The 13,421-nt window shown below is 37.7% G+C and overlaps 1 pseudogene; it reads right to left on the bottom strand.

Moving 5' to 3' along the window:
- Window positions 1–3,013: 3,013 nt before the first annotated feature.
- LOC132490454 (lysocardiolipin acyltransferase 1-like) lies at window positions 3,014–3,621 on the bottom strand (annotated as a pseudogene).
- Window positions 3,622–13,421: the final 9,800 nt, after the last annotated feature.

Genomic DNA, 13,421 nt, shown 5'->3' with positions numbered 1-13,421 from the left:
AAGTGGTCAGGTAATGGAAGAAAAGATGGATAAAAAGTGCTTGAATATTTTGGAATACTGAGTGCCACTGTGAATGACTAAGTATAAGAGGAACATGTGTTTTTTACCTCAAATGTAGTATTTCTTAAACTAAAATGTTTGATAGTCAAAGTAATAAACTAAATCAACTTTCCAATCCAGAGCTTTAGAATGTTTTTCTCCATGATGGAATTACTTACACTCTTTAGGCCCATTTTCTCTCTGGGATGCAGGTTTGGTAATGGCTCTGATTTTAGCACCCAAAATACTGAAACAAACCTGGGCAACTATTTTACAGAACGCATGAACACCGGAGTTAAGCGCTCTCCATTTTTCTACCCTTTTACTCATCTTTTGCTAATGGCCATCCACTTAATGCCCATATTTGACCACTTCTGAACCATGGCAGTAACTTCCACTTCTTGCAGTTCTTACACTGACAGTAGGTATGTTAACAACAATATACCATTTTAATTATATCCTATTCCCCAGGAGGTGATTATCTTTTTTAATCTTTACTATAATGCCCATTGCTAGTGTCAGGATTTGGTGGTAACAACAACAACAAAAAAAGCAAAGACTGGAATGGTTTGCAGAATATGCTATTTATGATATTTACTCAGTGTTACAATGTTTGGTTGTAAAGCATGAAAGCTATGATTTCTTAGGCTTAGTCAAAGATATAATTTTGGAGACAAGAAAATGTTTTTTAAAATTTTAAGTATTCTTTTAAACGTAAAAGCAATGCACAGCTTTTGTACTGACTCAAGCAATATGTACGGAATAAAAAGTTAAAGCCAAGGCAAGAATGATCATTATTTTAAATATTATTATAACCTTGTTCTCAAAGTCCTATCCAATTAAGTTATCAAAGAAAATTAGATTAAAAATATTGGGGAATATCATCATTGTTTAATGGTGGTAGGATTACATATGTAGAAAACTGAGAGAATCAACTATATAGGAAATAAAAAGAATTCAGTAAAGCAATTGATTACAAAATTAATATATAAAAATCAATAACATCAAATATGCAAAGAATTTGTCACAAAATATATGAAAAGAAAAAGAATCCTTTATGATAGCAATAAACAGATGGAAATATATTTAAGAAAGGTGCTGGTCCCATAAGAAAACTACTATAAAAATCAACTGGTGGAAATGAAGAAAAAAAATTAAAGTAAGATATTTCATGCTCTTGGATAGAAATGCTCAGTATTGTTGAGATTATGAGTTCTCCATAATTTACTCAACTATTTTATATAATCCCAATTAAAACAGCCACAGGATGTTTTAAATTGGAAAACCCTGATGACTCCACAGACGATACTGACAACTCAGCATTCTCATATACCATTGGAATGCCTTTCTAGCAAGCAGTTTGGCAATAACTATCAAATTTTAAATGTTTATGTCATATGATCTACTAATTCATCTACTAAAAGTTAACCCTATGCACGTCAGAATTCCAATCTAAAAATAGTCATCAAAGCCTTGTTTACAACAATAAAACAAAAGAAAAAATGCATCAATAAGGCACTGAGTAAAGCTACATTTTTGTACAAATAAACTCTTAGTGAATACCTTTAGATAAAAGAATATTGGGGGGCTTCCCTGGTGGCACAGTGGTTGAGAATCTGCCTGCTAATGCAGGGGACACGGGTTCGAGCCCTGGTCTGGGAGGATCCCACATGCCGCAGAGCGGCTGAGCCGGTGAGCCACAACTACTGAGCCTGCGCGTCTGGAGCCTGTGCTCCTCAACAGGAGAGGCTGCGATGGTGAGAGGCCCGCGCACCGCGATGAAGAGTGGCCCCCGTTTGCCACAACTAGAGAAAGCCCTCGCACAGAAACGAGACCCAACACAGCAAAAATAACCAGGGATACCTTTACGGTAGACTATGGATCATTTTAAAATATCTTTTTTTCTTTGATTCATTCAACATTTAATTATTTAACACCTACTCTATGTATCACACACTTTGGACACTGGGGATACAGTAGTCAACAGTATTTTATAATGTACTATAACATATTTTTTAAATAATAAAGATTACCAAAAATACAAATTCCTTTTCACAAAACCATGACTCCTATTAACCTCTTCAGAGGCAAATCAACATTAAGAGTTTAGTACACAAGTATACCATGCTTTATTGTGCTTTACTTTATTGCACTTCACAGATAATTCATTTTTTACAAACTGAAGATTTGTGGCAACCCTATGTCCAGCAAGTCTATCAGCACCATTTTTCCAACAGCATTTGCTCACTTCATGTCTCTGTGGCACATTTTGGTAATTCTCACAACATTTCAAACATTTTCATTATTATTACATTTGTTATGGTGATCTGTGATCAGTGATTTTTGATGTTACTACTAGGATTCACTGAAGACTCAGACGATGGCTAGCACTTTTTTAGCAATAAAATATTTTTTAATTAAGGCATGTATGTTTTTTAGACATAATGCATTGTACACTTAGACTACAGTATAGTGTTAACAAAACTTTTATATACACTGGGAAACCAAAAAATTCATGTGACTCACTTTATTGCAGTATTTGCTTATTGTGTTGGTCTGGAACTAAACCCACAATATCTCTTGTTACTAATACTCTGGACTAAGTTATTTCACAGGGATTGCTCCCTGCTACATAGTGTTGAAATTACATTCAGAGATTTTAAAAAGAAATTGTGTGTGTAGCAATATTTTTCCACAAAACTAAGTGTAAAATATCTTTAACAAATAATGATGGTAGTAAGAAATATTAGACGTAGTCATGCAAAAATGCATCTCATTTTACAAGGGCTTAGAACATTTACAAAATATCCCCTAGGTTTTTAGACTGTGAACCTTACAATCTTACCCATTTTTCTTTGCATTTAAATGTGGCTGTTTGTCTAAAAAACGTTAACATGCAAGTTCCGTGATCTCTAATCCACCAAATACTCTCTCCTGTGGCACGAAGATGATAATGATGATTATAAAATACCACCTAACAAGACTGTACAAATAGATGAGCAGGCACACTGCAGGGCTGAACAGGGTCCAGTACGGTATAGGGAGCAATTTGACCAGAAGGATCTTGGGCTCAGACTTGCAAGGTGGAATTACAGTCTGTCCCATAAAGTAAAAAGTCTTCTCCCCCAGCAGAAGCAGCACAGCCTCTCTTCTTTCTCCTCCCACCACTTGTGGTACCAGAGCTGGAGGTCCTCCTTGGATGTGGGGAGGGTGTCCACTGGGTATCAGTGGAGATGGAAGTGGATTTCCTTGGAAAAGTCCTTGAGGAGGACGTGCCTCTCTGGCTGAGGAATGTTATGAGGGTATGCCACCGTGACGTCATGGACAGTGTCCAGGCTCTTACCTTCTCTTAGACGGTCTACTACAAAAGTAAAGCCTGTAGTTCTTGGATGTTAAGACATTTTCATATTTCTGAAGTCCATTCTTCTTAGCAAATTCATTACTTCAAGCCGTGCTATTTTCTGTGAGATCAGTCCCTTCTGGGAATATGAGGAGTTGAAGTGGTTCATGGATATCACAAAAATAATTAATCATGTTTTCAAAAAAAAAAAAAAAAAAACTAAGTAACTTTGTTGTTGTCATCTTCCCTGGAGCCTTTTAGAGGTTTTATCCTTTTCTTTACAGTCCAGAAATTTAACCAGAACTTATGTAGATGTACATTTTTATTTTTCCCATCTTAGTATACAGTGAGTTTTTACAAATTAAAGACTTGAGTCTTTCTATAGCTCAGGAAAATTTTCATCTACATTTCTTTGATTATTTCCTGCCTTCTTTCTGGTCTTACATTAAACTTCAAATTTAACTTTCAGATCAACAACTTATTCTTCACCAATAGCCATCCAAATTTTTAGCCTTTCCCTTGATTTTTTTTGTTGTTATTTCTCTTCTCATTACTCATTTTTCATAGTCTCTTGGTCTTGTTTATGAATTTTAAATTATTCCCAATCTCTGCAATTACTAAAAAATAAGTTTGTGTGAGGTTATAACCTATTTCCAAAATTACCTGTTTTTACTTAAGTTGGTCCTGTTTTTTCATATTGTCCTCCTTTCTATACTATTGATTTATCTCAGATGCTTGATGATTTTTCATTTTCTATTCCTATTTATATGCAAAGATCTAGATTAGTTAATCTAAGGACGCAATTTGAGATTACTCTGTGGTTCTGATGTTTCTCCTGTCTTCTATGGTAGGAAAGGGTGCTAACTATAGGTTCTCCAGAAATGCATAGGGTGAGCTACTTGATAAACTCCCCTTAGTGTGCCTAGGCAGGCTAAGTACTCCCAAGTTTGCCATGTAAGGAGAGTTCTGAGGAAGTGACAAATATTGGTATATTTTATGTCTAAAAGAAGCTGCAGTTTTTTCCTTATCTACCTATTACAAAAGTCTAGTTACCTGAGGGTCTACCTTGATTCTCTGTTCATCCTCAGTATTTAATATAAGAACTATGTCTATATGCAGAGCCTGTTAATTGGTAAGGCATTCTTAGCACATTGTCCTAGAGCAAATTCTAAACCAAGAAGCTCCATAAAAGGAGGGATGTGAAGAACTAAGGGGAAGAATGTTACCTAAGGTACACTTTAACAAATTAACATGGAGCAGTGTGGCCAAAATGGCAAAGTAAGAAGACCTCACCTCCTCCCATGGGCACACCAAAATTTAAAATATTTACAGGGCAACTATCTATGAGAATGACCTGAAGACTAGAAGAAAAGATTTTCCACAACTAAACATATAAAGAAGGAACCACAACAAGATGCATAGGAGAGGTAGAGAGGAGGTAGAGTCAAGACCCACACCCCTGAGCCAGTGACCCACAATGGGAGGATAAACACAACTGCAGACGTTCTCCCCAGGAAGCAAGGGGTCCAAGTCCCACATTGGGTTCTCCAGCCCAGGGGTCCTGCACCGGGAAGATGAGACCCCAGAATGTCTGACTTTAAAGGCTGCCAAGGCTTGCATATGAGAGAGCTAAATGTCTGTAGGAAAAAGAGACTCCTCTCTTAAAGAGCTCATGCACAAACTCACATGCTTAAGTTCCAACACAGAGGCAGTAATTTGCAAGGAGCTTGGGTCAGACCCACTTGCTGATCTTGGAGTCCTCCTGGAGAGGTGAGAGGCAACTGGGACTCCCCCTGGGACATAGACATTGATGAGAGACAATTTGGGGAGCTCATTCTACCATGAAGACACTGATGCTGGCATGTGCCATTTTGGAGTCTTCCCTCTAGTCTGTTAGGGCCAGGGGCAGGCCAATACCAGCTCCAGGGCCCACCTCAGGACACAGCCCCACACACCAGTGGGCTAGCACCAGCACCAGGGAACACACTTGGGCCCCATAGTAGGCACCCCATGGACCCATCCCCAACACCAGTGGGTCAGCACCAGTCCCAGCCCCTCCCCCAGGTCCTACAGGTAGCTTCTCAGGCCCCAACCCTGCCCATGAGCGGGCCAGCACCAGCCCTTAGCCCCCATAGGCCCTGCAGGCAATTGCCCCAGAACCTGGACCCACATACCAGCAGGCCAGCACCAGATCCAAGACCTCTCGAATGCTACAGCCAGCATCCCCACGGCCCAGCCTCACAGCCAGTGGTCAGGTACCAGACACAGGACCCCTCAGCCACAGAGCAAGTCGGCCAAGGACATGGTCCTGCCTACCAGAAGGCTGGCACCAGCCCTGAGACTGCCCAGGGAATGTAGCCAGCTGAACCGAAACCCAGATATGCCCACCAATGGGCAAAGAGAACTGCACAATGCAGAGCCTGGCAGCCAACCAGGTCAGGGCCCAACCCTGCCTACCAACAGACTCACATTAGTCAGTGCCACAAAATAAGGTCCATGCAGCCCACATAGAGGGCAACCCTGCACATGTAGCCCTGGTGACCAGAGAGGCATGTGCTGCTGGGCCCTACAGAACATCTCCTACAGAAGGCCACTTCTTCAAGATCAGGAAATGTAACCCACCTACCTAATACCTGGGGAAAAAAAAAAACACAGAGACTTAGGCAAAGTGAGGAGATAGTAAAATATGTTTTAAGCAAAGTAACAAGACAAAACCTCAGAAAAGAAGTAAATGACAAGGAGATGAGCAATTTAACAGATAAAGAATTCAAAATAATGATCATAAAGATGCTCAAAAAACAGAAAAGAAGAATGAAAACAGTGAGAATTTTAACAAAGTTAGAAAATATAAAGAAGAACCAAATAAAACTGAAGAATACAATAAATGAAGTAAAAAATATACTAGAAGGAATCAACAGTAGATTAGATGATAGAGGGGAATGGATCAGTGAACTGGAAGACAGAATAGCAAAAATCACTCAAACTAAAGACAAAAAAGACAAAAGAATTTTTTAAAATAAGGATAATTTAAGAGACTTCAGGGACAACATCAAGTTTACTAACATTTGCATTGTAGGGGTCCCAGAAGTAGAAAAGAGAAAGAAAGTGACAGACAACTTATATGAAGAAAAAATATAGCTGAAAACTTCCCTAATGTAGAAGAGGAAACAGACTTCCAGGTCCAGGAAGTACAGAGTCCCAAACAAGATTCCTCAAATAAGTCCACACCAAGACACATTATAATTAAAATGGCAAAAATTAAAGATAAAGAGATAATCTTAATAGCAGTAAGAGAAAAACAACTAGCTATGTACAACAGAACTCCCATAGCTATCAGCTGACTTTTCAGCAGAAATTTTGCAGGGTAAATGGGAGTGGCATGATATATTCAAAACAATGAAAGGAAAAAAAAAAACAACAACACTACAACCAAGAATATTCTACCAGGCAAGGTTATCATTCAGGTTTGAAGGACAGATAAAATGTTTTACAGACAAGCAAAAGCTGAAAGATTTCAGCACCACTAAGCTGGCTTTACATAAATGTTAAAGAGACTTCTCCAAGCAGAAAAGAAAAGACCACAACTAGAAATAGGAAATTCGCAAAAGGAAAAATATCACTGGTAAAGGCAAACATACAGTAAAGGTAGTCACTTATAAAACTAGTAAGAAGGTTAAAAGACAAATGTATTATAATTATCTATATTCAAAATAAAAAGTTAAAGGATACACATGAAGAAAGATGTAAAATATGATGTCAAAACATTAAAAGTGAGTAAAACATAAAAAGGTGGAGTAAAAACAGGTTTGTTCGAATGCATTCAAACTTAAGAGATCATCACCTTAAAATAATAATATACATAAACAAAAATATTAAAATATATTTTAAAACAAAGACTGTAACAAGAGACAAAGAGCAACATTACATAATAATAAAAAGATCAATCCAGCAAGAAGATATAACAATTGTAAATATGTATGCACCCAAAATAGGAGCACCTAAATACATAAAGCAAATATTACATAAAGCGATAAATTAACAGTAACACAATAACAGTAGGTGGCTTTATCATCTCACTTACATCAATGGACAGATCATATAGAAAGAAAATCAATGAGGAAACACTGCCCTAAACAATACATTAGATCAGATGGACTTAATATATATCTAAAGAACAGTCCATCCAAAAGCAGTAGAGCGACTTCCCTGGTGGCGCAGTGGTTAAGAATCCACCTGCTAATTCAAGGGACATATGTTCGATCCCCAGTCTGAGAAGATTCCACATGCTGCAGAGCAACTAAGCCCGTGTACCACAACTACTGAGCCTGCGCTCTAGAGACCATGAGCAACAACTACTGAGACTGCGTGCCACAACTACTGAAGCCCACGCACCTAGAGCTCATGCTCCACAACAAGAGAAGCCACTGCAATGAGAAGCCCGCACACTGCAATGAAGAGTAGCCCCCGCTCGCCACAACCAGAGAGCCGGGGTCTTGCCACTGCCCCCACATGCAGCAACAAAGACCCAACACAGCCAAAAATAAATAAAATAAATAAATTAGGGTTTCCCTGGTGGCTCAGTGGTTGAGAGTCCACCTGCCGATGCAGGGGACATGGGTTCATGCCCCGGTCCAGGAGGATCCCACATGCTGCAGAGTGGCTAGGCCCGTGAGCCATGGCCGCTGAGCCTGCGCGTCCGGAGCCTGTGCTCCACAACAGGAGAGGCTGCAACAGTGAGAGGCCCGCATACCGCAAAAATTAAATAAATAAGTTTTAAAAATAAATAAAATACTGTTTTAAAAAAAAGAAACTAAAGCAGTAGAATACATTCTTTTCAAGTGCACATGGAACATTCTCACGGATAGATCACGTGCTAGGCCCCAAAACAAGTCTCAGTAAATTTAAGAAGACTGAAATCATATCAAGCATCTTTTCCTACCACAACACTATGGGACTGGAAATCAACTACAAGAAAAAAACTGCAAAACACACAAACACATGTAGAATAAACAATATGCTACTAAACAACCAATGGGTATTGAAGATCAAAGAGGAAATTTTTTAAAAGGCACAGAGATAAAGAAAACAGAAATTCAACAATCTAAAATCTAAGGGGCACAGCAAACCAGTTGTAATAAGGAAGTTTAGAAAAGCCTATCTCAGGAAACAAGAAAAATCTGAAATAAGCGATTTAACCTTAAACATAAAGGAACTACAAAAGAAAAACAAAACCCAAAGTTAGTAGAAAGAAAGAATAAAAATTAGAGCAAAACAAATAAAACAGAAACCAAAAAAAAGAATAGATCAATGGAACTAAGAACTTTAAAAAGATAAACAAAAGGGCTTCCCTGGTGGTGCAGTGGTTGAGAGTCTGCCTGCCAATGCAGGGGACATGGGTTTGTGCCCCGGCCTGGGAAGATCCCACATGCTGCGGAGTGGCTAGGCCCATGAGCCATGGTCGCTGAGCCTGCACGTCCGGAGCCTGTGCTCCGCAACGGGAGAGGCCACAACAGTGAGAGGCCCACGAATCAAAAAAAAAAAAAAAAAAAAGATAAACAAAATGATGAAACTTTAGCCAGACTCATCAAGAAAAAAGGGAGAGGGCCCAAATAAAATCAGAAATGAAAGAGGAAACATTACAATGAACACCACAGGAATACAAAATATCATAGGAAATTACCATGACCTTATATGTCAATAAACCAGACAACCTGAAGAAATGGATAAATCCCTAGAACCATACAATCTCCTAAAACTGATCAGGAAGAAACAGAAAATGAAGAGACAGATTACAAGTAATGAAACTGAATGAGTAATAAAAAAATAAAACTCCCCACATACAAAAGTTCAGGACCAGATGGCTTCACAGGTGAATTCTACCAAACTTTAAAAATGAGTTAAATACCTATTCTTATCAAAATATTACAAAAAACTGAAGAGGAAGGAATGCTTCCAAACTCACTTTACAAGGCCAGCATGATCCTGATACCAAAATCAGACCAAGACACCACCAAAAAAAGAGGATTACAAGCCAACATCTATGATGAACATAGATGCAACAACTCCTCGACAATATATAAGCAAAACAAATTCAACAATACATTTAATGATCACACAGCATGATCAAGTGGGATTTATCTCAGGGATGCAAGAATGTTCCAATACCCACAAAACAAAATTATGATACAGCACATCAACAAATTGAAGGATAAAAATCGTATGATCATCTCAATAGAGCAGAAAAGGCTTTTGACAAAATTCAACATCCAATTATGATAAAAACACTCAATGAAGTGGGTACACAGAGGAAATGTACCTCAACATAATAAAGACCATATATGACAAACACAGAGCCAACATCATTCTCAACACTGAAAAGCTGAAAGCATTTCCTCTAAGATCAGGAATATGACAAGGTTGCTCACTTTACCACTTTTTATTAACAAAGTATTCAAGTCCTAGCCCCACAATCAGAAAAAAAAAAAAAAAAACGGAAAAATACTCCAAATTGGAAAAGAAGAGCTAACACTTTCAGTGTTAACAGACAACATGCTACTCTATATAGAAAATCCTAAAGACACCACCAAAAAACTTAGAATTAATAAATGAACTCAGTAAAGTTTCAGGATACAGAAATCTGTTGTGTTTCTATACACTAACAGTGAACTAGCAGAAAGAGAAATTAATAAAATAATCTCAGTTAAAATTGCATCAAAAGGAACAAAACACATAGAAATAAATCTAACTAAGAAGGTGAAAGACCTGAACTCGGTAAACTATAAGACAATGATGAAAGAAATTGAAGACCACACAAACAGATGGAAAGATCCACAGTGTTCTTGGATTGGAAGAATCAATATTGTTAAAATGACCATACTATGCAAGGTAATCTACATATGCAAGGCAATCTACATATTCAATCCATTCCCTATCAAAATACCAATGGCATTTTTCACAAAACAAGAAAAAATAATTCTAAAATGTTTATGAAAACACAGAAGACCCTAAATAGCCAAAACAATTTTAAGAAAGTAAAACAAAACAGGAGGTATCATGCTCCCTGATTTCCAACTATACTACAAAGCCACAGTAATCAAAATAGTATGGTACTGGCACAAAAACAGACACATAGATCAATGGAACAGAATAGAGAGCCCAGAAATGAATCCAAACTTATATGGGCAATTAATATATGACAAGAAGGCAAGAATATATAGTCAGAGAAAGACAAATACCATGTGATATCACTTATATGTGGAATCTAAAATATGACACAAATGAAACTACCTAAAAAAGAGAAACAGACTCACAGACATAGAGAAAAGACTTGTGGTTGCCAAGGAGGGGTAGGGGAGGGATGGATTGGGAGTTTGGGATTAGAAGATGCAAACTATTATATATAGAATGCATAAACAACAAGGTCCTACAAGGAAGTATATTTAATACCCTGTGATAAACCATAATGGAAAAAAATATAAAAAAGAATATATATATATATACACATATATATATACACATACATATATATATACACACACACAACCGTATCACTTTGCTGTACAGCAAAAATTAACACACTGTAAATCAACTATATTTTAAATAAAAAAATAAATAAAACGTGCAGTTTTAAAATACCTTCTCTGATTTCCACACTTCACCATCCCTTCCTTGTTTTAGCATTCTCCCAAAGTCATGGTAGTGAGGGATAATATCAGGAAAAGTCAGATAAGCACTGGAGCCTTTGCTCCAAACTTTGAGACTGCCTGACTTCACTGTGCCCAGTCTACCTCCTCCATACGTTACTCAACTCTACATCATAGCCCATGGACTTTCTCCTGTGTCCAGCATTAATAGGCTAGCAGCCAAGTTATTAAGATCCTACCCGTATCCTTGATAAAAATGAAGGCAACTTTTTTTTTATTAAAGAAACAGTTTTTCTGGGTGACGTTGTTTAATAGATAAGGACAACGCCAGATGCAGAAGATGAGGCTGTAGCCCAGCTTAATCTCTAATTAGCTCTGATTCTCAACCTCCAATGCTTGAGCAAGTCCATCCAGAAGAGTTCCCCATCCCAGTTCTGAGCGAAACCACCTTCAATGCCTACAGTAGAACTTTGGTAAATAATCTTTTAAATGCATCCACAGAGGCAATGATTGTTGACACAGACGATCTAAAAAGTGAGAGACTCTGGCAGTTCGTAGTTATCACTCTTAAATAAAATACTTAAACTCACTGGTCCTCAGTTCTTTTGCTTTAAATAACTATGTTTTTCTGTGTGTTCTCTTAGGTCCTCCCAGATAAATATTTCTATGAGCTACAGCAAAAGAATGAGACTGAGATTTGCCATAATGCTTGAAGGGAAACATCTGATATTAGAGCAGTGTGTTTGGTATCCGTAGTGAGGACTTAGTATCCAGGTAAGTCAAAAGTGTCAGCATTTGATATAGTCTATAATGAAAGACAGGCTTGATAAATAGCAAATGGTTTGGAATTACAAATAAAGCCTTAGGGGTTGTCTCATTTATACAACCTTCCAAAGAATTACAGGTGGCCTAAATAAAGAGTCTTATTTCCCAGATCATGGTGAAGATCATTTTGGGTACAGCAAGAATTCTTTCAAAGGTTGGTCTTCCCTGATGTCCATGAGGTACTGTGTAACAGTGTAAAGGACACAAATCTCAGAGTTGACATAACTGGATTGGAGGTCAGATTCCATTACTTCCAACTGTATGTCCTTAGGCAAATAAATTACCCTCTCTGATTTTGTTGGTTTAGCTATAAAATGGGATGTTGTTATGTGTATTACCTGCTTCAAAAGGTTATTATGAAGAAAAATGATTTAATACATGTCAAAGGAACTTGGAAACAGAAAGGCTACATGTAATTATAAAGCTGTTTTTAGGGGGAAACTTAAGTAGGCAGAATATGACCTCTTTACAGAGGTCATAATCCTATTCTGGGGCAAGGAGCTAACGGATTAAACATCTTTTCCATGTCACATGTTAATAGAAAAGATTATAGGCTCCGACATTCATTTTTGCAATATTAAGATCCATACATTAAAGCCACCGTTTTTTTGTGTGTGTGCTATGAATCTCCCATCTGTTTTGTAGTCTCTCCCAGAAAGAGACTGGTGTTATTTTTCAAAGTATATGTCAGATTTCAGGCTCTGGAGCTCCTAAGTGCATCTGAGCTGGTGCATCCTCCACCACCCGTCATCAGCAGATGGATCTTGTCTAAGTGATTTGGATTACTGGATAAGAGCAAGATTTGGGACATGAACCTGTTCAAAGAATATATGCTCAAGGAATGAATATATTTAGCAAAACAGGATAAATGTGTATGTGAAAAAATCATTTTTTCCTCTTCATTATTTCCAGTATTAAAAATAAAATAAATAAAAATAGCTTGCTACTAATGGCACTGAAGAGTCCAAAAAAGGACCAGAAACATTTGGCATTTTGGTGTTGAAGGAAAACCGGTCCTTTTTTGTTGTTATAATAAGTGAAGCCTGAAAGGACCATGCAGAGAGGAAGATGAATCTAAGCTATGTCAAACTAGCAGGGAAATGGCACCTGTGAAGAAGCCTATTGCCAACTTCAACGATGATTTGTCAGGTTTGATTAAAACCTGAATTAAGCAGTTCTCATTAGAACCTCAGAAGGATGAATTATGCAGCATAAATAGATTACTCATGCCCTGATAGAAACACTGGCACCACACACCCTGCTAGTAACTTTCAATTACATTGATAAATGAGAAGTTAAACTGTAATTTTTTTAGCACTATCCATTTTGTCTCTAATATCCTGCCACTTCTGTTTGTGTTGTGACTAAAAAAACAAGGCTGCAATGAAACAGTCCTCTAGATTAGTGTCACACTCTAGACCAGGAGATAATGGGGGGGTAGAGTTATGATTGGAAAAGGGACCCCAAGAAGAGTGAAAGGTGTTCTTTATCTCCAATGCTGCCCCAGGTATTTATTAAGGTTGTATAATAAGTGCATTTAGGACTTATCTTCACTTACAAATAAAATAGCCAGA

This window comes from Mesoplodon densirostris, chromosome 5, assembly GCF_025265405.1.
Source record: "Mesoplodon densirostris isolate mMesDen1 chromosome 5, mMesDen1 primary haplotype, whole genome shotgun sequence".
Classification (NCBI taxonomy): Eukaryota; Metazoa; Chordata; class Mammalia; order Artiodactyla; family Ziphiidae; genus Mesoplodon; species Mesoplodon densirostris.
Note: the sequence above shows the minus strand (reverse complement) of the source record. Positions and strands in the feature narration are given on the sequence as shown.